A 26197-nucleotide genomic window follows, 5' to 3' on the forward strand; every position below is an offset into this window, starting at 1 on the left:
ACAATACAATACACCAAAAGAAAGTCTGTCGCTCTGCTACTTGCCAAGCATCTGGTTGCTCAATACTTGGGCTGAGGTCGTGCCCAGACGCAGAAAGCGTGGATAGAGTAATTGACATAATACAATAAACAACTGGACAAAAAAAGGACTGCTGCCAGAAGCTTCATGCCCAAAAGATTTATGGGGCCCATTCAGACACTATTTACTCACGGACATAACAAGAGGGGCTGACCAGGTAGCTATTGTAGTGATGCAATTACAGGAAATATATAGGGGGTGAAGTGTTGCGTAACAATATGAAGGGATTAGAGTTGTGTGATCAACACGTACATCAAACTGGACACGGTACATTATTTTATTTTGTTATATTTTATTATAAAAATGGAAATACAAAAGAAAAAACAATAAAAATATACTCTTTCCAAAACTAAGGAAAAAATCTTCAGAAAAAATAATTGAGTTGTTCAACTGGTATGTAGCTGGGTGAAAAATGGCTTGTGTAAGGTGCTATGATTACCTGGGTATGTCCAAAGACAAACTGCACTGAAAGGTACAAATGTAGAAATTTAAAGTAAAATGCTCTAGTGTCGGTGGTGGCATTAAGAAAATGTACTATACCTATTGAGTAGTTTATTCAGTATGTGTACTAGACATGTGTGGGGTAACACGAAATTCAATTTTGGGTTATGGCTCGCTTGTATGTGCAGGGAAGCATAGTATTTAAAAAAAATAGAAATGTATATGATGGGAAATGTTTTTCTAATTCTAAAAGAACACGCTTTAAGCATGAATAAGCCTAGAACGTGGACAGGCTCCTGCTGCTATACAAGAGGATGCATACTCTTTGGACTACGTTATCAGTTTTAAAAAAAGACACCAATTAAAGGTTGATTAAATATAAACATGTTATTATGGGAGGAGATCACTAAGATGGTATCTGGTACTCTTAATCTATTTTGTATAATATCAGAAACAGATATGTAGCGAATATAGTTTTTGATGATTCCAAAACGAATAATTTAGTCTTAAAATTCTTAATTTGTAACCAAGCATGCTTGTTGAGGAAAAACTATGAACGTTGTGGAATCAGCTCCTCTCCAAGGAGGAAAAGAGTTGCTTTGTGGCCTTTACAAAGCAGTAGTGCGGGCGGCAGGTGTCCCTGCTGCATAGACTGGAGGGACCAAGGACTGATGTGAAGCTAAAGTGGAGGCCATGTGTAATTAGCTTTTGAACCCTACGGAGTGTGCAGAAGGGAGAAACACTGGAGTTGGTGGCCCACTGCAGCGAGACTGGCCTGAAGGCCTACGAGGTCTGCATGGTAAGGTTGCACATTCTCACCCAGGGCCCTTTTCTTGAGATACCTTGAGCAAGCCAAGTTTCTAGCTTGGCCACTTAGCCTGTGCAGCGGACAGACACCTTAGAGATGAAACATGGCTGCAGACTCTGGGTAGAGTGCTTTCTGGTGACAAAAATGCAAATCTCCATTGTCACTGCAAAATCCCTATGTGTTCCAGTACTTCTGGGTGGAGAATGGCTGATGCAGAGTGACATAATTGGTGCACCCAACTAAATTTTATTTACAAAATGCTAATTTATATTTATAACTGTAATCGTGCCAAACTGAAGGCAATAGAGGCCACATAGTTTAGATATAATAGATGGATGACTTTATATAAATGGAGATCTGCAGTGACAGTTAACAGAACCAATTACTGGAGGATAATGCTGCAAACCAGGAGATTCCACTACCCCGAACAGAAATAAAGAGTTGCCGTATCAGAAAATATTACATGTCTGTACTGCATATAAAGGGGAACAATGACACCCAGTCAAATTCCAAACTAACACGATGGACATGTGCATACATATGGGTGATAAACCAATGTACATCTGGAAATGTTAGGTAGATGCTGGTGATCAGAATAGTAAAGGCATTTATTAAGCTACAAGTGATTTAGGCAATACACAGTCCTTTGGAAACAAGTACTGAAATTAATCTTGTCAAACTCAATTTCTGGATAGTGATAGTGGGTGAAGTACTAAGTGGATTGCAGGATGAAGTACCCACAATGGGAATCCACGTGCAGGTGCAGTGAGAAAACCCAGAGGTCAAGGCAGAAGGCACAGAGGGAAGATCCTGTTGCAATAATATAGCTCCTGTAGGAGTACTGAAAAAATGTGCAGCCCGTCTGTATTGAACGGTTTCTGCAAAAGGGGGGAGTAGTACATAAGATTTGCAGCAGAAAGGCTTTTCCCATTTATTTTTCGTAACTAATGTTATTAAGTTTGAAAAAAACACCATGACAGCACATAATTGCATTGGATTCCTTCATTTGCTGTTAAGGCCCCACCCCCCTTTAGTATAATGAGCTTACAAGAACACCGTCCTTTCCACAAGTGGCTGTTTAGTATGCCAGAGTAACTCCACCGCTGTCCCCATATTTTATCATGCTTTTGCAGACTGCCTCTGGTTCTGTGTATGTGTTCCTCGAACTTTGAACACCAGTCCATACCAGATGTCCGTTTAGAGATGCTGGGGACTGCGTTAGTGTTCCAGGCGTGAGCTATGTCTCTTTTAGCCAGAATTGAGGCAACCTTGGCGGATGCCCGGTGGAGCTGTCCTATGCAGCTATAGAGGAGTCTGGCCCCTTGGCCATCACCTACCCAGCCGGTCATCTGACATTGTTTACCTCTTCTTCCTGTTCGTGTCTCCTTCACTCCCCCTCCCTCTGTGGTTCTTTGATTCAAACGGTTGTAACTATGTAACCTGTAACTCGCTGATTCAACTGATATAACTTTGTATCCTGTCACTTGCTGATCCTCATGTAAAGCGCTCAGATACCTCCGGGTCTAGCCAGCGCTATATAAAACTTTGCAAATAAAATAAATAAATAATGTCCACAGGTGTGCATTCAGATCAGGAGACGCAGGTCCTCCAGAATGACCTATATTGGAACCCTCAGTTCCACAGGCTTCTCCAGGACCTCTGTCCTAGTTGATTCTATGGTGTTCCAATATGTTATGATTAAGGGGCAGGACCACACAGTATGGAAGAAATCGGTATCAGGGGAGAGACACCAAGACAGTTAGAGGAATTGTGTTTGCTGGCCAAACACAGTCGATTGGGTGTTGTATACCGCCACTACCAAACGTAACTTCCAGAACGCCATGACCAATGTTGGCGAATGGATGAATCCAACTGCTTTAAAATGAACACTGAAAAAGTTCTCATCAGAGGGCTACACTTGGATCTCACCGACCTCTCACCTACCAACCATGCCTGCAACCTCAGCGTCATTCTGGACAGTCACCTCTCCATGAAATGGCACTTCAATGTAGTCCCCCTCCTCTTTCTTCCACACCGTCCACATGCCTCAAGATTTTCAGGTGGTTCCCCATCAGCACCAGGAAAACAGCAACCCAAGCCTTGATCACAAGCAGACTAGACGACGGAAATGCACTCTACTATGGATCCACTACCTAGCTCTTCAAACTACAGACCATCCTCTCCCTCCTCAAAGGGACCTTCATCACCCCCTCCACTGGCTCCTCATTCCTTAGAGATGCCAGTTCAAACTGCTCACCCTAGCCTGCAAGGCCCTCCACAAAGTTGGACCCTTCTACACGTTTCCAGCATTCGACGGAGCCTGATTACTTCAGGAAAGGACTCCAGACCTGGCTCTTCAAAAGAGGCTCACCACACCCCAGCACCTGGATACCCCTCGGGGTGATAAGCTGCGCTTAAATACAGATTGACTGAACTTATATATAAATAAATTTAGTTGGATTAGCCGTAGGTGAACTGAGATGGCTACAGTACGAGGGGCTATACAGTCCACCTGTTCAAGAGTGCCGAACCATGATTCCCATTTTTGTTTAAGTGAGTCAAATGTAGTTGGTGAGTTGAGTATGAGTGTTTCGTAGATCTTAGAGATCCCACATTTTCCCAGTGGACCCAGGCAGGGATTGGCTTCAAGGAGGCTAAATTCCAGGAGGTTATCGTTAACTTTCAGGTGACCAGGAAAGTGCGTGTCTCAGCTGTAAAGATTTGTGAAATTGGGTGTGGGCAAGAGAGAATAGGGATTGGAGATCTTGAAACTATTTCGAAGCTGAACCTTGCAAGACATCTCTCAATGGCGTAATCCTTTTTCTATCCCGTTTGGTAAAACCTTCCATCTGCGAGACATGGCTCAGCCAAACCCTGATCCAGAGAGGGCTTTGTTGTGTGTTCATTGTTCTAGCCCATCATAAGTAGTTGCAGCATGCTACGTCTGGCCCACCACCTTGGTGGGTTCAGGGAACCTTGAGCGGAGTGGGCCTCCAAATAGTACATGTAGGGTTTTGTTGAGTCCTAGGTGAGTCTGTTCTAGTCTGTATGCAGGGTCTCCCCAGCCTCCTGTGATCCAGTCATTAATTACTAGGAGTTGGATTGTCCAGTAAAATGTGTGTCCATAAAAAGGAACGGATTTGGGTATTGAAACCCTCACATCCAAGAAATATGAAGGACCACCTCCGATGGAGACACCACTCATGATTGGCCAAATACCGACAGACTATCCGCACGCACATTTAGCTCTCTGGCCAGATGATTCGCGATCATGCCAATCTGAAAGTCCTGAGCCCAGGACTAGAGTCGCTGAGCCTCTCTTCAAAGAAGATACAACCCTACTCCTCCGTGTTTGTTGATGTACCACATCGCTGTAGTAATGTATGTCAGGACCTGAACCGACTGACCACGAAGGGAGGGAAGAAAGGCCTTGAGAGCCAACCTCATGGCCCACAATTGCAGAAGATTTATGTGAAACAATCTTCCTCTGGTGACCAAAGGCTTTGACCTCCAGATCCCCCTAGATAAGCTCCCCACCCTAGAATGGAGGCATCCTTTATCGTTTGGCCACCGGAAAAGGAGGTTGAAACAGCTTCCCTTGAGACAGGTAGCCTGGAACACTCCACTATAACAGCTCTACTGTAGTGTCTCTGGAGATCCGGACCACCTCTTCGAGATCTCCATTGTGTTGAAACCACTGTCTGAAGAGGCACCACTGGAGGTCCCTCATATGCCAGCATGCATGGTTGACCAACAGTATGCAGGAAGCAAACAGACCAAGCAGGCCCAAGACCTTCAGGACTGGAACAGCCGCTCCATTCTGAAAAAGTGGAATCATAGCCTGGATGTCTTGAATCCTCTGTAGAGGCGGGAAGACATGACTAATGACTAATAGTGTGTCCAGTACTGCCCCTATGAACAGGTTGCTCTGAGAGGGAACCAGATGAGATTTGGGTACATTGATCGAAACCGTAAGTCGAACAACAGCCGTGTTACTTGCAAATGATACAGCATCATCTTTGGCGATTTGGCTTTGAGCAGCCAGTCATCCAGTTAGGGGAATACAGGAACCTAGACCTTCTGAGATGTGCTGTCACCACCGCCATCACCTTTGTGAAGACCCAAGGTGCGGAAGTAAGGCAGAATGGAAGGACCACAAACTGGTAGTGTTGAGACCCCGCTGGCCGCCGTAAAACGAGAAATCAAGTATGATGCCGGGGGGTGGGGGTGTGTGTGCGTGTGTGTGTGTGGGCGTGTGTGTGTGTGTGTGTGTGTGTGTGTGTGTGTGTGGGCGTGTGTGTGTGGGCGTGTGTGTGTGGGCGTGTGTGTGTGGGCGTGTGTGTGTGGGCGTGTGTGTGTGGGCGTGTGTGTGTGGGCGTGTGTGTGTGGGCGTGTGTGTGTGGGCGTGTGTGTGTGGGCGTGTGTGTGTGGGCGTGTGTGTGGGCGTGTGTGTGGGCGTGTGTGTGGGCGTGTGTGTGGGCGTGTGTGTGGGCGTGTGTGTGTGGGGGGTCCAAGATGTTGTTGGCCACCAGGAGTTGTCCCAGGCGAAGGGAGTGGTGCCCAGGATGAGGACAGCGGTTTTGTCAGAGTTGAGTTTGAGGCGGCTGTCATTCATCCAGGCAGTGACTACCTTCATCCCGTTCTGAAAGTTGCTCTTAGCGGCTGTAGGTTCGTGGGTGAGGGAGATAATCAGCTGGTTGTCATCGTCGTAGGAGACTATGTTGAGTCAGTGGTTTCTGACAATCGCTGCAAGCAGGGCCATGTAGATGTTAAAGGGGATGGGGCTCTGAGAGGAGCCTGAGGAACTCCGCGGTTGATCTCTGTAGATTCTGAGAACTGTGGCATCTTGACTCTGGGTTTGGCTGGTGAGGAAGGAGAGGGTGCATTCAAAGGCTTTGCTGCGGATGCTGGTGTTGTGGTGTCTTGTGCAGAGGGTGTGGTGGGAGACCATATCAAAGGTGGCAGAGAAGCCCAGGATGATGAGGGCTGCGGTTTCACCTCGGTCAAGGAGAGTGCAGATGTCGTCTGTTGCGGTGAGGAGTGCAGAGTCAGTGCTGTGGTTGCTTCTGATGCAGATTGGGAGGGGGCCAGGGTGTGGGTTGTTTCGATGAATTCGGTGAGTTGGGTGTTGATGGCATCCTCGATGACTGTGGCTGGGAAGGGGAGCAGAGATGAAACTGTAATTTTTGAGGTCCGTCGGATTGGCAGAGTTTTTTTTTTTAAACATGGGGTTGATCTCTGCGTGTTTCTAGTCTTCAGGGAAGGTTTTGGACTCGATGGAGTAGTTGATGGTGTGGCAGAGTCCAGGGGCAATGGGGGCGCCAGCTATGTTGAAAATGTGGTGGGGCAGTGTTTAGAGGGGGCTCCAGAGTGGATGGTTTTCCCGATCCTTAGGCTGTCGTCTGTGGTGAGGGTGGTCCAGTTTAACAGGGTCGGCTGGGGTCTGGAACATTTGGTTGCGGGTGGGACCAAAGCTGTGGCAGATTCCTATGACCTTGCAGTGGAAGAAGGTGGTAAGGTTGTTGCAGAAGTATTGTAGGCGAGGGGGGGGGAGCGGGGGTGTCTGTGGCATCCATGCTAGGTTTGACGAATTCTTTGATCACAGTGAAGTTTGTTGCTGTTGCGTGCATTGGTGTGGATACGATCCAGTATGGCAGTTTTCTTTGTGGTACTGATGAGGTGGTGGTGAGGGTCGTTTTAGAGGCTGAGTGGTCTGCTGAGGTCTTGCTCCTCCTCCACTTCTCTCGAGCTGCCTGCAGGTGCGCCTGGACTCTTGGTGGGTGGGGGAGAACCAGCTGGCTTTCTTGGAGGGCTGCTTGCCGGATGGTTTCCTGAGGGGAGCCAGTGTGTTAGCGCAGTTGGAGATCCACAGGTGGATGTTGCGTGCTGAGGCGTTAGCGTCTGTGGAGGTAATCGGTGGGGTTTTGCAGAGGGAGGTGGTAAGTTTGTCTTCGGAGACCTTGTTACAGCTTCTGTGTGGGTAGCGGTGGTGTTCGGTGGGTTAGGTGAAGGGGAAGTTGACGCGGTGGTGGTCAGTCCAATGTAGTTTGGCGGTGTGGCTGACTGAGATGTTGCTTGCAGTGAAGATTGGGTTGACCGTGTTTCCTGCTGAGTGGGTTGGAGAGGTGACCAGTTGTTTGAGGCTGATGGTGGCAAGGTTCTCCAGTAGGGATGTGGTATTGTTGTTGTGGAGGTTGTCCAGGTGGAAATTGAAGTCACAGCGGAGGATTTAGTAAGTTGAGGTGACAGTATGGTGTGCGAGGAAGTCTGCTGTGGACTCGCTGAAAGGGGACGGGGGTCCAGGAGGTCTGTAGATGAGGATGCCATGGAGGGTGGCATTCGGATTTGTCTGGACCTGGAAGTGGAGGTGCTCCATGTCGGGTGAGTAATTGTTGGAGCTAGTTGTGAGGCAGAGGCTGTTTTTTGTATACCATGGCAAAGCCTCCTCCCGGTCGGTTGATACGGTTCTTGTGATGATTTTGTAACCCGCAGGGATGGTGAAGGAGATGTCCGTGGCTGAGGTGGGGTTCATCCAGGTTTCCATGAAGAAGTTGACAACATGGGCGACGGAGTCGAGCAGGTCCCAGATCTCTACAGCGTATTTGTTGAGGAAGTGTGTGTTGAGCAGGATGCAGTTGAAGTGGTTGAGACAGGTTCTTGGAGGCCATGCAGTTGGGCGAGTCTGGAGTGCGGAGGCAGGTGAAGGTGCAGTTACGGCAGGTGAACTGGCTTTCGGGGTCATTCAGCGATGCAAGGTAGCCGGCAGTAGTCCGTTTGGTGTTGAGGGAGTGGAGAATGAAGGCATTGCACTGGTGAATGGCGTGTGGACTAGGGTCCGTGGCACTGGGTGCGGCCTAGGCGTTGACGTGTGCAGACAAGCTTACCTTTGGAGCGACTTTGGAGCGCCCGCTGCCTGGCCGCCCTTAAGTAGTGGTACGGAGGTGGGAAGGACTGGTCAGCTGAGAAGTGGTGCTGGAAGGAGGCGGGCCGCAGGGACAGAGCAAGGGCAGGATGAAAAGAGGCACAGCATAAGGAGAAAAAGAGAAATACAGGAGATAATTAAAAAGGTTAGAAAAGCAGAACAAGAGATGGATGAGAAGGAACAGGAAAGCAGAGACAGGCTCACCAGTGGAACACCAGGGATGAGGCGCAGGTGAGATCCTGCGGGAGGAGGAGGGCCTCAAACTCGAGACTTGGATCGCAGAGGGGCAACAACTACCAGGTGGAGCTACATGGTGGGGGAGCAACGGATGCTGACAAAAAGATCAGTGAGGTCACTCATTCACCACGCAGCGAGTGTCATTAAGTAGTGGAAGGGAGAGCCGGTCAGCTGGGAGGCGGCATTGGAAGGAGGTCACTTCCCAGTATCCGCTGGCAACTCTACGACAACAACTGGTTTGCTAATCCTGTTGTCCAACGGACATCGCCCGGCTCTGCAACAACTGTAATCCCTCTTCAGCCAACCTGAACCGCTTCTCTCTGCACTGCATCTGTTTGCCAATGCCAAAGCATGTGGGCTCTCTGCACGAAAGATCTTTAAGCTCCAGCCTTCAACACTGCACAGCTCCAATAACACTCCCTGACTGCATCCTGTGCATTGTGGGCCTTCATCTCCTGTGAGCTGTTGAGGCTTAATTGCCACCCTCTGTGCCTGCTTCCAGGGGGTCATTGAAGGGGCTTCATGGATTCCTGCTGGCTCTACTACGTGCTGAGTGCTGGCCCTGACATATCCTTCCTTCCTGGGTTAGTCCGAAAGACCTTGCTAGTCTTCAGCATAGCGTCTTCTTCCTGGAACCGTTGTTTGTGGTTGCCAAGTCTTGTTGGTGGTCCTGCAGGCCGCTGACCTTCCTGCACTCGTTGACCGGCGTGGGACAGCTCATGGACTGCTCCTATATCATCGCCTGGGCTCCAAAGCTGCTGCATCACTGTGCTACATAAAGAATCTCCAACATGGGCTGGTATTGTGCTCCTGAGCCTACTGTCACCTCCGGGTGGTTTGGACCCTGTTCCCTTTGCTTTCAGGTTCTTCTCGTCTGGATTCCATGTCCTGGTTCTACCAGCCTGGTCCATGAGACTCAGTAGCTACTGATCTTCCACAAACCTCCACATGTGTCTACGGGCGGTTCCAACACCACTTCATCCCTATGCACCTGGGCTCGCTGGTGTAGGTATCCTGGTTCCTGGGGTACCCACGGGTGGGGTGAATCTGCAACCTTCCTTGATCAAAGTGGTTCCTTTTGAGTCCTAGAACTGTAAAATTCTAAATGCGACTTACCCTTTGTTATCCTGTGGACATCTGACCCGGTGTAACCACTCTGCAACTGGGCGCCTTGGGTTCCTGGCTACTCACCTTGGCTGGTTCTGTGCTTCCCCTGGGGTCCTCCATCCTCGGGTACTAGTCCCATTTTGGTACTTAACTCACATTCCACTATTTTAGTATATGGTTTGGTCCCCCGTTGGGTCCTATGTGCTTTTGTATGCTACTGGGCTATTTCTGAAGTATCTCTTGGGGGTAATGGCTATTTCTGGGTAGGATAAATACCAAGTTAGTGTCTAGTGTGTGCGAATACATGAAAAGTATTTTTATGCTCACCTGGTGTAGTGCTTTCTTGTGTGAAAAGCTGACTGACTGACTATAGTGGTAAATGCACTTGCTTTATACTCTCCTGAATAAGCCTTAGCTGCTCTCCACAGCTCCTGTTTGAGAGTTCTGGTTTTCAGGGACCTAAACACAATCAATAAGGATTGCCTGGATTCATAACACAGTGCCCCACCATAGGTGGGCAATATATCCTGAGACAGCCCCCCACATTAGAAGATAAGACTGACCTTGCCCAGTTTGAGTCTTTATTTTTTAAGTGTAAGTATCTAGAAAGTCCATCTGCATTGACACGGTTACTCCCAGGCCTGTGTTCCACTGAAAAGTCCATCCCCTGTAGGGACATGGGCCACCACAAACGTTTGGGGTTTTCACACTTCATCTATTTTAGCCATAAGACAGGCTTATGGTCTGTCAGACCACAATGGAGGCCTCCACCTTAATAGCTGACCAATTTTGCTCTCTTGGAGTCAACCTTCTGCTGATAAAAGCTACAGGTTGATCCTGGCCCTCAGCATTAAGATGTGACAACACTGCACCTATTCCCATCTCAAAGGCATCTGTTTGGACAATACATTGTTTGGAGTAGTCGGGACTCTTCAGAATGGGGGCTGATCACATGGCCTTCAGGGCATCAAAGGCCTCTTTACAACTAACTGTTAAATTCACCTTCTTAGGTTTCTTCTTAGAGGTAAGGTCATAAAGAGGGGTCGCAATTGACCAATACCCCCTTAACAAATCTTCTGTAGTACCCAGTCAGGCCCAGAAAAGCTCTGACCAGAGTTTGGGTGGTGGGAGCAACCCAATCCACAACGGTTTGGATTGTGCTCTCCAGCAAGGCTAAGTCAGTGCTGGCCCTCAGCCTGTAGGGAAGCCAGCCAGAATCGATGGAGCCCCCTCAATGGTTCTCTGGCAGCTGGCACAGGGAGTTGCAGGGAAGCCTCAACACCACACTGGAGATTAAGTCCCCCGATGCAGAGGAAGGAGGCAAAATGTCATTCTTGGAGCTGTGCAGTATTGGAGGCTGGGGTTTCTTGGAGCTTGAAGCTCTTTCATGGAAGCAGCCAACAAGCCTTGGCAACAGCAAACAGACGCAGTGCACAGGGAGGCGGGTCATGTTGGCTTAAGAGGGATTACAGTCGCCCAAGTTGCAGGGAAGACTGGTCAGGCCTCTGGAAAACCAACAAACCACCACCTGTGTTGCAGAGCCGGGCGAAGCCCATGGAACAACAGGATCAGCAAGCTGGTCGTCATCGTAGAGGTGCCTGCAGATGCAGGGAAGTGACTCCTTTAATCCAAGGGAAATTCATTCTGGCTGGGGCCTTGGTGACTAGGAGAATGCACGGCCACTGAATTACAGAACTTGAAGAAACACAGGGACGAAGATGTAGGAGGAATTTTCCTACAGAACACAGACTGGTCTTTGGTCCTGGCTTGAATAACAGCAGAGTATCAGTGTCCACCTACAGAAGAGTCTTTGAGCAGTCTTCAGACGACATGTAGTCGGATCTTAAAGTTGTTGTCGGGACGAATCCAAGGACCCACCCTCAGAGGAGTCCTTAAGTAACCCTAACAAGCATTTACAATGCAATAGGTCTCGCAGCATTAAAGTTTGAGTTATTGGCATTGTGTATGACAATGCCAATAGTTATAACTTTTGCAAATGTGACACTTATAGCATTTGTAATGCAATATGTGTTGTATTTACGTGACTTAGATGTATTGATTTTCCAAATAACAATGGCTTTTAATTTTTTTAATAATTAATACTTAAATAAAAGTTATTGTAATTGAGTCGGTGGAAGGGTGAAGCTACTGCGGTTTGTGACTAATAAATTCCAAATTCAAGCTAGGAGAATTGAATATAAGCGCCTGATTAATTGTGCTAAGGCAGGATGGGACCATGACAAATGGGTAAATTTAACCGCTGCACTAGCAACCAGAGACTCACGTAAATTTTGGTCAATCGTGAACACAGGGTCAGGAGAGCCATTACCGTCCGTCGAAGCAAATATAGCAGGACAGCACTGCATAGGGCCCAAGGCAAAGACACAGTCAGCAAGTGTTTGAAGGAGTAGCTGGTTACTAAGAGCGAAAGTGGAATGTTACTGCATCGTAATGCAGTATTTTTTTAAGGGCTGGGTTTTCTAATTGGAGCATTGGTGAGGCAATCCTGTTGGATACGGATGAAATTCTAACCTGGGTGCATACTTTAAGAAAGCTGCTGCCTTTTGTTGTTTTTTATATAGCGCTAACTCGACTAGAAGGTGTTGGGGCGCTTTAAATGAGCACCAGTCACGTTACACAAGGACACATTCATTATTGGTAGGCACGGGGAGCTTAAGTGATTTCCCCAGTATCACAGGATGTTGAGCCAACGCCTAGGCTCGAACCTTTTTCCCCAGCTCCAGGTCACATGGGCACCTTGTGGCTTTAGCAATCTTTAGTGCACGGATATGTGAAAGGCTCTGTGTTAGAAAAGCATCAATGCAAGGACATATATGAGAATCTGAGGAATTAAAAGCCTTAATGTATTTGAAGCACTATCATCCTTGAAAAGCAGAGCATTATGTATGTGCTCAAAATGCAGAGATTCACAATAATTGTTTTATAGATTGCATAAACAAACTACTTGTCGCCTATACAACTGTGCCTAAATTTTTGGTGAAGTAACCGAAACACCATCATAACAAAATCCATTGGAAAGTGTAAATATCGGCAATTTGGAAATGAAGGAGGTTTATGCAATTTTATTTGAAACGACAATACAATATGCTACCAATCTGAAAAGGACACATAGTAAACCCACACAACATTTTGTGCTATCATATTTTAAAACTGTTAAATCCTTCCCTGCCAAGTAAGATTCTCGCATGTACCACCGCAGGAACGTCCTTTCCCAACAGCAAATCAGGAAAACAATAAGGAGCAAGAGAGGGGGCTCGTTGTCATCAACAAACACTGATGCACCAAGTGCCCCAAAAAGGACCGTCAACAGGGAGCGTCCGCTGCCTGAAAGCTGCAAAAACTGCATGAACAAAGAGTAATTCCAAGTAGGCCACGGCAGACAGGTCAGCAGCTCCAATCAAGGAAAGCCCCCTTATAAAGAATATACCTTTGTGTCTTGTGGTCTTTAAAATCCAGCACATTATATTACAATCAGTGGTTTAGCACCAAACATTTTCACATCATAAACAAAGCAGGTGCACAAGTAACATCGAAGTGGTAATCTAAGAGGGACGAGTCTAGTACCAAAAAAAGGACACTGACTCAAACAAGCATTTCTGCAACACAAGCTAACATAATCAAATACCACCACACTAACTGCAACTGGGAGACAGCAAGTGGGAAATAATTTATATTTTACTCTCTTGTGGAGGACTTTAAAAGGTATATAAAATTGTATGTGGGTGTCACCGGTGCAAAAGAATAACCAGACATTAAGGAGTTAGTAAAAACACGAGTGGAAGAACAGTTCTTATGAAATAATGTGTGAGGTTTGAGGGGCAGGGAGCGCCTGCCAATAGCGCCAAGATATATGTGAGGGTATATGGGGAGGAGGTATAATAGAAAGGTCGGCTAAAATGTAAACTACGGCATAGTAAGAGTGCTACAAATGCGGTAGTCGACTATGGGAGGGCACCAGTGGGAACAAATGGAGTGTTGCAAATACATGGAAGAGGTGGATTGGTGGCATCCACTCGTGTGCACAGAGTGGAACATACTGCAACTACTGAAGCTGCAGCAAGTTAAAGGACATTCGCAAAAGAAGCGGAGTAAATCCCAGACAATGAAAGGTGGGGACACCCAGAGACCCATTAGAAGACATACTCACAGAAATGCATACAATTAAGGAAAGAGATACAACAACCACATACATTGTAGATTGTTTTATATAGCGCAAACTCCACCTGAAGGTATTAAAGTGGGCACCAGTTACATAACACAAGGACACATTCATTTTTGGTAGGTATGGGGGGATAAAGTGATTGACTCCGAAAGTAAAATCTTTAAATACCCAAGAGGGAATACTAAGGGACAGCGATGACAGATAATACATTGTTTCCACAGAGACTCGTGTGGAGTGCTATCCATGGGCACTGCCCCCTCCCACAAACATACACATTCTGGCCAGTAGGGGGGGCGCTAGAGGGAGCACGACAGAATGGCCGCCCTTGGGTGAGGCTCCTGTAGCCTGGATCGTTATCCTCCGTTTATCCTCAATTACTGGCTCCGTATCTAGCTGGAATCATCCCTATAGAGACATAATAGGGTCCCCAGCACTCGGTGAAAATTTGGTGCCGAACGGACGTCTGCAACTATATTTATGGCGATTTTTAAGTTTCCCCGGACCTGCCGCTGGACTGCAGGGAGCACTAGAGACGGCAGCGGCGACTAGGAAAAGTCGCGGACTAACACGTGTGCGATAGGCCGCGCCTCCGACCCAAGAGCTCGAGAATACCTGCGGCAGCCTTGAGGTCACGGCTACCACCGACGCAAATCCCGGACCGGGAGGAACCCGCAACGCTGTGAGGTGAGGCGCAGCGAGCCATACCGCTTGGGGTTTCCAGTGCAGATTCAACCCCGCTGCACGCCTGTTGTGGTGACTCCTGAAGTGCGTAACATGGCGGACTGATGCAGGGAAATGCCGGGCGACGGCAGAAGGTCTCAGCGATCCACCGCTATGAGGAACGATCATCGGCAGGCATTGTAGAGACCATATGGCGAGAGTGCCCTGGCTGTTGGCCGCACATGCGGGCAGGAACGGTGGGAGAGCTGCCCATTACTGATCTGGCGCACAAATGTTGGTGCTAGCGCTGCAAGTTCACTGTAGAGCCGTTACACTCACCGCCAGTGGCAGGGGCCATCTAGTACGTACCCAAGAGCCCCGCATATGACCTTTTCAAAGCTGTTTACTACCATTACACGGCCCTTCCTGATCAGACCAGTATCACAGTACCTTCACAATTTGCTGATGTGACTATAGAGGGGCATATCCACCAGGGGTCACTACACGGCTCGGCTGGGCTGCATCATACGCAGTTTGTCCCCCCTACTGGAAGACACCGAGATCCCTGAGTGTTATAAGAACTGCGGCGGTTAGCCAGTGGATGCACCGGCCGAAGGCCTGACCCTTTCTTGGGAGTTTTTGAACTGCATCGCGGCCCCTGACACCTGGCAGGTAGAGGTGGGAGCTACTGGACAGGAGCAGAGATGGGGAAGACAGAACCCCGCCAACCCAAACTGACCTTTGATCCTGCTAAAAAGGGACCATCCACCACTGTGGAGAAAGGCGTACCAGCGGGGATGGATCAGGCGGCGGGCGGATCAGATACTGCTGACATTAATGTCCAACAGCTCCTGCAAGAAATTCGACGAGGATTTGCCACTGTAGTGGACAAAGTGAACAAGATGTCGACCAGGATGGATGCCATTGTCCATAAGATGGATCAGCATGAAGACAGGATAGCGGAGACGGAACGGCGCATCTCAGCAAACGACGACATCACAGCAGGCCATACCACGCAACTTGCAAGAATGGACAATCTCCTGCGTACTATCGCTGCGAAGAACGAGGAATTGGAAGCCCGCAGCCGGCGCAATAACATACGCGTCACGGGCGTTCCAGAATCCACCAATACGGGGCGTATGGAGGATTACATAGAAAAAATGCTGACAGCGACCATCGGGGCAGAAACACTTTCCGCGCAGTTCATAGTGGAGCGAGCGCATCGCTCCCTCGGACCACAGCCCAAGCCTGGAGCCCCACCGCGCCCCATAATTGCTCGTTTATTAAACTATCGTGATCGCGATGTGGTCTTACGGGTGGCCCGTACCAAAAGAACTCTGTCCTATGATGGCGTCGCCTTCTCCATTTATCCAGACTTTACCCCAATGGTTCAGGAGGAAAGACGGAAATTCCTCGCAGTGAAAAAGAAACTACGCGATGCTGAATTAGATTATGCCCTGTTATACACGGCCCGGCTTAGGGTGACGTACCAGGGCAGGCAGCGCTTCTTCACTAAACCACAGCAGGTGGAAGACTACCTAAAAGCACTAAAGAAAGAGCAACGTAGACCGTCTGGACGGGGACCGGCAGACCCTGACAGACTAAATGAGAACGAGGAGGACGCATGAGGCATTCTACAAGCGGACTGCCTAGTACTATGATCAACCGCTGAGGTCAGGTGTTGTTATCCCACAAAGTATAACGAGAATGGGGACGCTGATTGCTTAATGTACAGACTGGGTTCGAGAGTTCCAGTGGTAATGTATTCCAGGCCCCACCGCCCCTCCTCGACCGTTGCCTACGGGACGTTTAGGATAGAGGCGCGGGAGGGAGGGGAGGGTGGATGTGCGACCACCTAGACATGACCCCCCTAGGGTGTTCCCCTAAGTACGCTACTGTTTTTCTACTGACGGTTATGTTGTTCATGGGAAAATGGGGTGGGGGGCGGGATAAGGTAGCTGTCAAGTTGGGGATGCTTCAGTGGGAGGGGGTGGTGAGCAAGGGGAAAGATGGAACTGTGTTCTTACACAACCTTTAGTTGCATATTTACCGTTAGATGTTTATTTTCTATGTACAGGTGGGGGAGGGAGGGCAGGGGGGACTTTTATGGACATCTCCACCTTGGTTGGAAACAGGAGATGTTACCTTGCTCCTAGATTCAAGAGAGTAGGAGGCAGGTTGTTCTATGGGCAATGTTCTCTGAGAAGGTGTAAGAAGCAGGTGATGATATACGGGCTGATGAGGGTTCAGGCAACTGCGGTACTGGAATACACTATCCTTCTAATATGTGACAACGCTGATTGCTGTGATAATGACTAACGGGCTGATGTCAAGGATTTCTGTTATGACTTGGAATATACGGGGTCTGAATGATGCCAGAAAGGGTAGGAATGTGTTAGCTTACTGGGATAGACACCAAATACACATCGCCCTATTGCAGGAGACACACCACAGCCCCCGAACCAAACATACATTTGCTAGTAAGTGGGCAGCAATCCGACGTTTTCGTCGTATTCTGCTTACGCTAGAGGGGCGGCTATATTAGTCAGGAAGACAGTGCCCTTCGTACTGCTTGGAGATTTATTGGATTCTGAGGGTAGATTTGTACTCATGTGGGGCAGGCTTGGCCTGGATACTATCACAATAGTGAATTGCTATGCTCCCAACACTGATACGCCCGATTTCTTTGCCCAGCTGTGGGGAAAAGTGATCGATATAGGCTCCATGCATGTAATATGGGGAGGGGACTTTAATGTGGCTCTTGTCCCAGGAATGGATAGATCAGATGGCAGTCCCCAATATAATAGACGAGCATGTGAGATGTTGAGAATCATAATGGCGGAAGGGGGGCTAATGGACAGCTGGAGGTTCACCCATGCCACGCAAAAGGAAGGCACGCACTTCACTGCACACTCTAACACATGGGCTAGGTTAGATTATTGTCTGGTGTCTCGGGGGTTGAGCGTGGACTTAGGCACGGTATGTCACCTGCAGAGGACATTATCGGATCATTGCCCATTACTGATCCAAATCAGCATACCTGGGTTTGACAGACCGAAACCCCCTTGGCGTCTTCAACCTACAGCACTACTAGACGAGGTCTTTAAATCGGAACTAGGTGATGAGATGACAGAATTTTTTCCTAGAAACAAGGGATCTGTAGAGGACGTAGAAACGATATGGGAAGCGTTTAAAGTTACGGTCAGGGGTTACTGCATCTCTAAAAGCTGTTGTGTTTTGCGGGATATTCGAGGCACTATCACGAAACTCGAACAGGAACTGAAAGAATTGGAAATGAAAATGACGTGGGAAACAGGGGGGAGGTCCCATAGTGAATTCCGAGATAAACTTACACAGTATGAAACTGAGGCAGCTAGAGAAGTTAAATTCAGGGGTAAACACTATGTTGCCAGGAGATATTGCGAGGGTGAAAGACCAGGGCGAACACTTGCAGGCCTTACACAAAATCCCCGTTATAACACACACATACTTGAGATGCTCACACCGGAAGGTCAGAAGTGTCAGGACACTAAGAGCATAATGCACCTCTTTACAACACATTACAGAGAATTATACCACACGAAACGATCTGGGGATGCAATGTTTGATAACTTTCTAAGTGAAGTGGCATTGTGCTGGCTTAGCGACATACACAGACAGTTTCTTAGTTCCCCACTGGAGCTCGACGAAGTTCGGGATGCCATCATGTCGTTAAAGAATGGTAAGGCCCCCGGTTTGGATGGCCTCCCAGCTGAATTTTATAAATGTTATGTGGACATAATGGCCCCAGTTTTGAAGGAGGTTTTCGAGAGTGCGCTGGAGGTTGGAATACTGCCACGCTCAATGCGAGAGGTAGTCATTACCTCCCTGCTAAAACCAGGGAAGGACCCCTCGGAATGTGATTCCTATCGACCGCTTTCCCTTATAAATTGTGACGCTAAGATCTTGGCCAAAATACTGGCGACTCGATTATCCCTTTTGATGACTAAGATAGTTCTCCCGGACCAGGCTGGGTTTGTGCCTGGAAGGTCCACCAATCATAATTTACGTACCCTCTTTTCACTAATACGAACTATTGCGCCAGAAGTCCCGGTGGCTGCCATCTTTCTAGATGCTACAAAAGCATTTGATTCAGTCGAATGGGACTATATGTTAACGGTATTGAACAGGATGGGCTTTCCTAAAATGTTTGTAGACTGGATCGGATTGCTTTATAATACACCAACGGCGAGAGTGCTTATCAATGGCGTACTATCTCACCCGATCTCTATCACTAGGGGTACCAGACAGGGATGTCCGCTCTCCCCTCTGCTTTTCGCCATTGTGATTGAGCCCTTGGCATGCCGTATTCGGCAGCTCTATAAGCATAGCGCGTTTAGAGGTTTCCAGCGGCAGATTGACGTATCCCTTTATGCGGATGACTTGACGCTCTATGTCACTGATCCCCAAACCAACCTCAATCCATTGCGGAGAGAGTTCATAGTATTTGGACACGTGTCAGGAGTACAAATTAATTGGAAGAAATCACAGTTCTTTCCACTTACTCCGGCGGTGACCCGATTTCAATTAGATTATCCATTAGATTGGTGCAGTTCGGATCTTCGCTATCTGGGCATACAGCTAACCATAGACAAGGAAGAAACCATAAGGCTAAACTATGGTACTACTATCACGAAACTGGCTGATGATGTCACTCGATGGCTGTTGCTATCGCCATCTATGGCGGGGAGGGCGTCCCTCATAAAAATGGTTATTCTCCCACGGTTTTTATACCTCTTTCAAAATATTCCTTACTACCCGGGTGCATATTTCTTCAAAACACTCCGATCGGACCTGCTCAGACTATTCTGAGGAGGCAAGCAACCGAGGCTAGCGTGGTCTGTAATTACTCAACCATATGCTAATGGAGGGTTTGACGTGCCTGACTTCCTAGTGTATTATCTGAGCGCCCAGGCACAATACGCATACCATTGGTTCGCACCGACCCCTTTCATGCCGCAGCTGGCAGCTGAGGATTGAATAGCACGGCCCTTACCCCTGAAAGGAGTTATACATGCCCCTGTAGGAGCCATAGAAACACCCTTCACGACGGTGAAGTGCACAGTAGACGCTTGGCGGAGGATTCGTAAACTGCTTCAGCTCCCGATCCTCTACTCACCGGAATTACCTCTTGTATATCATCCCCAACTGACATTACTGCAGGAAGGAGGGTTTCAAACCATGTGCCGTCGGCTTGGCATTCAAAAATGGGGCGACCTCTTCCTGAATGGTCAATTTAAAAGTAGGGATCAGGTATTTCGTGATGCCCAGCCCAAGCCTCTTGACCTATTTTACTATATTAGACTGCGACAGGGATTAAGAAGCATACTGCCACAGTTCCCAGAGGAGCCTGAAACAGCGCTACCTCTGCACGATGTATTGACGTCGACAGATGGAAGTCACATGGTATCCCATATATATAGGGACATAAGGAAACAAAATGCGACAACACAATGTAAAGCTCGCTCACACTGGAGCGAGGATATGGGAGTAGACATTGAGGATCATCAGTGGGCTTACAGTTGTGATATCACTGCCAACATCTCCTCTAGCTGTTGATTTAGGATTATACACTACAAATTCTTACAGAGACTATATTATACACCAGCTAAAACATTTAGATTTCACCTCGCTGACGATGACAGGTGCGACAGATGTGGGATGGATGGTGCGGGTTTCCTGCATTTAGTATGGGAGTGCCCGAGAATTTCTGAATACTGGACGGAGGTCCATACGGCGCTCCAAGAGATGATAGGGGGTATGATAGATAGAGATCCACTCATTATGTTACTAGGATATACGATGGAGATACCAAAATCTGTTCGAAAATTTATCAATATTGCCTTACTGCTAGCGAAACGCAGGGTAGCATGTAGATGGGGAAGGGGGAGAGCCCCCAAATTTAAGGAATGGCTGAATTACCTTATATACAGTCAAGATCAAAATCTAATCTATGCGGAAACGGTGCCAGCACGTTGCAAGCCTAAGGATGTATGGGATTTCTTGCGGGGGTATCTTGCGCAACATGGCAATGTCTCACATGACGAGAACCAGGCAAGTATTGTCAATGCTGATAAGTTGTAAAAATACAATATACGTAAAGCCGCTATGCTATAAAACGTGTTATTTGTTAATATTTGCATGGCACTACAATTGATATTGTGAAGAAAAGTTGTACATAATTGCACTATGACGGGTGCATTGTCAATACTACTCAGCAGAGGATGGGGTGATGATATAAGCACGAACTTACATTAATCGCAGGATCTACTGGATTGTTAAGGCTGTATGTCCCGCTATGATTATGTATCCAGATGTACATACCTCACAAAAAGACTGGCTGGTATGTCACCGTTATTTCTAGCATACACAGTTTTTTGCGATGTACTGAATGCTTGAACGTTAGCCTGTGAGAATGCCCTGTATTGTAACTGAAGAAAAACTTAATAAATAAAGTTTTTAAAAAAAACACATTCTGGCCAGTAGGGGAGCTTGTTTTAGACCCAGTCCTTTGACCCCTTGCCTACCTCTTCCTGCCAGGTCCATCCTGTGACCTCCACACGCAGTCAGGCAGTCTGCTTGTGCGTCCACCTAACACACGGGGGGACAGAAGTGGCCCGCACATCCACTGTCTCAAAGAGCCAGGGCCCCAAACACAGATTTGATGCTTTCCTGGGTGGCTGACACTGTTCTGACTAAGGTGCTCACAGGTCACCGATGCTCTCTGAGTGTCAAGCTGGGCCCCAGGTAAGGTTCTCCTCCACACCAGAAGTCAGCCGGCTGGGGGACCTCCAGGAGCCACACCTCTCGGCTCTCACCACCCTCCTCCTTGCCGCCCTGGGCGTTGGGCTCAGTGGAGGATGGCTGCAGCAGCTGGTAGTAGTGGCAGTCACGCTCGTCCTCTGGGTCATAAGGTGGCGCCAGAATGTCGAGGAAAGCAGCAGGCCCGTCCAGAGTGCTGATCTGGTGCAGGTTGGCCCTGTGCGGGCTGAGCAGGCAGGGAGTGCTGGTGGGGCCGAACTGGCTGAATGATAGGCGCGGGGCTCGGCGCAGCGCGTCTCTCTGAAAGCGCTGGAGGGGCGGGCTGAATGGGGGGGGGCAACATGGCCCCGGGTACCTCCTGCAGCCAGTCGAAGCCGCTGAGGGTGCCATAGATCACCTTCATCATGCTACAGATGCCCAGGTGGTCGTGCAGCGGGATATACGCCTACCCGCTCTGCAGCAGGAAGACGCCCATGCTGAAATTCTCCATCTCGCAGATGTTCATGTAGGTGACGAACGGGCTGTGTGGAGCGTCTGGCGGTGCACCGCCCTTGCAGCCCCGCGGCGTGATCTTCAGGTCCTCGACCCACAATTCGTTCACTAGGTTCTTGAGCTGGTTCTGGTTGTAGGAGAAGGTCTTGCTACTACCTATGGAGGCTGCAGCTATGGTACCAGTGAAGGTGAGCCAGGGTTGAGGTGCGATCTTCTGGACGAGGGAGTCCATGTTATCCCGTGGCATCTTCCTCGTCTTCCTACGAATCGGCGCTGGCCTGAACTTCTGTGGCCTCGCGAGCTGGTTGCCGCTGTCAAGCTAACACATTGCAGGCACAAGCTGAACCCAGAAACCTTCAATCCTTACCGGATCTATTGACGTTAATGGCAAACTCCTTCAACCAGAACTCGGTGAGTTATGTAGTAGGGGGCGTGAAGTTAAGCCTGCAATAGCCGCATTGCCCCGCTGCACTTTCAAAGTGAAAGTGGCCATGCACGCCCAATAAAAGCATTTTGCCAATCACGAGCCAGCCTTTGACTATAAACACAACCCTCCTACGTCACAGCTGCAACGCGCATTCCAGGAAACACAATACAACAACCTCCTCCTCCTCGCCCCCTCCTCCCGGCAGACGCTGGAAAGCAAAGTGAAAAATTGCAATTTTTAAATGGAAGACTTTGGCAATTACTTTTTTGGCACTTACTAGATATAAACTGAATGCCCCATTCTTCCGACAACACGTGTCTGTGGAAAGGCCAGATGTGAGGCTTGCATCATGAGTTCGTATGTGGAGACTGCAGGCAGCTTATAAAAGAAGACGTGAGCGAAACCGAAACCTTCCGTGGGGCGGGACGTCCGTCTTCGGAAGCCCGCGCACGCGCCCACGGCGTGCCACGGAGAGAAGCAGTGCTGGTGACACGGGGTCCCATGCCCAAGGGAGAGCCCCGCGGAGGCTGCAGAAGTCCAGAATGGCGGTAAGTGGGGCTTACTGGGGGGGGGGGGGGTGCGCTTGTGTGTGTGTGCGTGTGTGTGTGTTGTGTGTGTATGTGGGCGGCGGCGGGGGGGGGGGGGCGGGGTCTCTGTACGTGTGCGTGCATGTAGGTGCGCGTGTGTGTGTGCGGCGGGGGGTCTCTGTATGTATGTGTGTGCGTGTAGGTACGCTCGTGTATGTGTCTGTGTGTGCGCGCATGCGTAAGCAGGGGGAGGTGTGGCTCTGTGTTGCAGCTTTCCAGGAGACAGGAGCTGGTTACAGCGAGCACGTTCTCGTGCGCGTGGCCAGCTCCGAACGCCTTCTCAGAGAGGAAATGCGCGTGGCCAGGTGCTGTCTCCTGGAAAGCTGCGTCGCTCACAATAGGTCTCTGGCGAGACAGTGCTTCGCGCTGTAATCGCCACGAGACCTAAAAATGGGAAGGATCTCTTCTCTGGTAATCTACCTATCAGAGTGGGTCAGGTACGCTACTCAGCTGTCCTAGCCAGTCAGATTCTCCCAGGGACCAAGATTCAACACTGCAGACTCAACTGGTCACCTGGAGGAGCTCTGGGCACCTCGCTAGGGAGGAGTTGGAAAGGGGGGGTGGACACTTCCCTGTCCTTTGTGTAGTTTCACACCAGAGCGGAAGCCAAGGGCTCCTGAACTGGGCAAAACTGGTTTATGCAAGGAGGGCACCAAATGTGCCCTTCAATGAAATCGGAGATCGCTTGGAAGGGCCCCCATCCTATCTACTTCTAAAGAGAGAGGTGGTCACACCTCTTCACAGGAAATGCACAAGTTACTACTTGTGTAACGATATATCTGTAAGAGACATTAGTTAGTATTAGATTCCTTACCTTAGAATATCCCCAGGCGTCAGACTGGATCTGGAAACTTTTGCGTAGCAGTACCCTTGCGCGTCGGTAGGCGTCGTCTGCGGCTCCGCGTCAGCGTCGTGATGACGTCGTCGGAGTACTTAGATGCCGCCTCTGCGCGCTGACGTCAGTTCTTAGACACAGCTTTTCCGCGCCAGAATCGCAGAGCCATGTCAAAAAACCAACACTGGTGCCATTGAAACTAGGGCCCTGAAAGGGGTAAACCCTAACCCTAGATATCGGTTCGCCGAACGGGGAGGATGGGTGGGTCGGTAAGGAATCTAATACTAACTAATGTCTCTTACAGATATATCGTTACACAAGTAGTAACTTGTGCATCTGAAAGAGACACGTTAGTATTAGATTCCTTACCTTAGAATAGATACCCCAGCAATACCAACCCAGGTAGTGGGTCTGCGTACCAATAATCACACCAGAAAGTCCTGGAGGACGGAACGGCCAAAGAAACCATCCCTCCAGACTTGGCTGTCCAGGCAGTAGAGTCGAGCAAACGTGTGCAGCGATGCCCACGTAGCTGCCTGACAGATGTCTTGTAAGGGCACTCCCCGGCCCAGGGCAGTTGTAGTCGCCATGGCACGGGTAGAGTGAGCCCGCAATCCAACAGGGGGCTCCTTTTTAGCCAAGGAGTAGCATGCCTGGATACACAAGATGATCCACCAGGAGATGGTCCTCTTGTGCACCGCTTTCCCCTTCTTCGCGCCCACATAACCAACAAAGAGTTGGTCATTCACCCGGAACTGGCGCGTGCGATCCAAGTAAAATGAGAGCGCACGTTTTGGGTCCAGACGGTGGAGCCGCTCTTCCTCTTTAGAGGGATGCGGTGGCGGACAGAAGGTTGGCAAGGTGATAGACTGCCCGATGTGGAAGGCCGTGACAACCCTGGGCAGGAAAGATGGCTTAGTACGCAACACCACTTTGTCCGGATGGACAGAAAGGAAAGGTGGAGTACAAGAAAGGGCCTGGAGCTCACTCACTCTCCTGGCAGAGGTGATGGCAACCAGGAAAGCAGTCTTCAGAGTTAGAAGGCGGAGAGGACAGTTGTGAAGTGGCTCAAAGGGAACGCACATCAGAAATGTAAGAACCAGGTTCAAGTCCCACTGAGGCATCACAAACGGAACAGGAGGAAACGTGTGTGTGATGCCCTTAAGAAATCTATTCACAATAGGGGACTTGAACAAAGAAGGTTGATCAGGCAGCCTCAGAAAGGCTGAAAGGGCAGAAAGGTAGCCCTTGATAGTGCCCAGAGCAGAGCCCTGCTGGGCAAGAGAAAGAAGGAAGAGAAGAACCTCAGAAAGAGGGGCAGCAAGAGGATCCACAGCCTTTGCTGTGCACCATGCCACAAATCTGTTCCACCTGCAGGCGTATACCGACTTTGTGGAGGGACGCCTGGCTGCCAGAATGACGTTACAGACTTCAGGAGGCAAGTCAAATGGCCTCAACTGTCGCCGCTCAATTTCCAAGCATGGAGGTGGAGACTGGACAGGTTCGGGCGGAGGACCGTCCCCTGCTGCTGCGACAGAAGGTCCTCCTGAAGAGGCAGACGAACCGGGGGATCGACTGACATACTGAGTAGCTCTGGATACCAGTACCTTCGTGCCCAGTCCGGAGCCACAAGGATGACTTGGGCCCGGTCGTGCTTGATCTTCTTCAACACTCTGGGCAGAAGTGGTATAGGCGGAAAGGCGTACAGTAGACCGCAGCTCCACTCGCGACGAAAAGCGTCTCCGAGCGAGTGACGCCTTGGAAATTCCAACGCGCAGAACTGATGACATTGTGCGTTCTCTTCGGTGGCAAATAGATCTAACCAAGGCTCTCCCCATTGCTGAAAGAGGCCTTGTGCCACGTCAGAGTCCAGATGCCATTCGTGATCCATCTTGCACCGACGGCTGAGCTCGTCCGCCCTGGCGTTCAGAGAACCCGCCAGGTGTTGAGCCACCAGGGTCACGCCCTGGCGTTCCAGCCATTGCCAGAGGCGCAGAACACCTGCACTACACTCCCCCGGACAGAGCGGAGGAACGCTTTCAGTGCTAGACGAATCGCCCGTAACTCCAACAGGTTGATGTGGAGGCGGGCCTCCGCCGGAGACCACAGGCCTCTGATCTCCGCCTCTCGCATGTGGCCTCCCCAGCCTTGCAGGGACGCATCCGTCACAACTACGTGCAACGGTTGGGGAAGGGAGAGGAATCTGCCGCTGACCCAATCGCAGTCTAGCAGTGCCCTCCGAGATCAGGACGTGGTCGGATAGGTTGCCCTGATGCTGGGCCCACTGAAAGTTCAGGTCCCACTGCAGAGCCCGCATCCGCCACCTGGCGTGATGCACCAGCAGGATGCAGGAGGCAATCAGCCCCAGAAGCCGCAGCGTCAACCTGACCGAGACCCGGGATAACGGCTGAAAGATGGGAATCAGAGCCTGAATATCCCGGACCCGCTGTTCGGGTGGATAAACCCGAAACTGCGCCGAGTCAAGAACCGCTCCGATGAAAAGGAGCTTCTGAGAGGGGCACAGGTGTGACTTCGGCACATTGATTGAGAACCCCAGCGGATGCAGGAGATCTGCCGTAGTCTGGAGGTGGCTGACGACTGTCTGGGGCGAGCCCGCCT

At 49.5% G+C, this 26197-nt stretch overlaps 1 protein-coding gene and 1 pseudogene across 4 annotated transcripts in view; both read right to left on the reverse strand.

Moving 5' to 3' along the window:
* LARP4B (La ribonucleoprotein 4B) overlaps nucleotides 1-26197 on the reverse strand; it is a 639242-nt gene that overhangs the window by 21431 nt on the left and 591614 nt on the right. The window lies entirely within an intron of this gene.
* Nucleotides 21187-21976, reverse strand: LOC144785260 (2-aminoethanethiol dioxygenase-like; annotated as a pseudogene).

Source organism: Lissotriton helveticus, chromosome 10 (assembly GCF_964261635.1).
Source record: "Lissotriton helveticus chromosome 10, aLisHel1.1, whole genome shotgun sequence".
Lineage (NCBI taxonomy): Eukaryota > Metazoa > Chordata > Amphibia > Caudata > Salamandridae > Lissotriton > Lissotriton helveticus.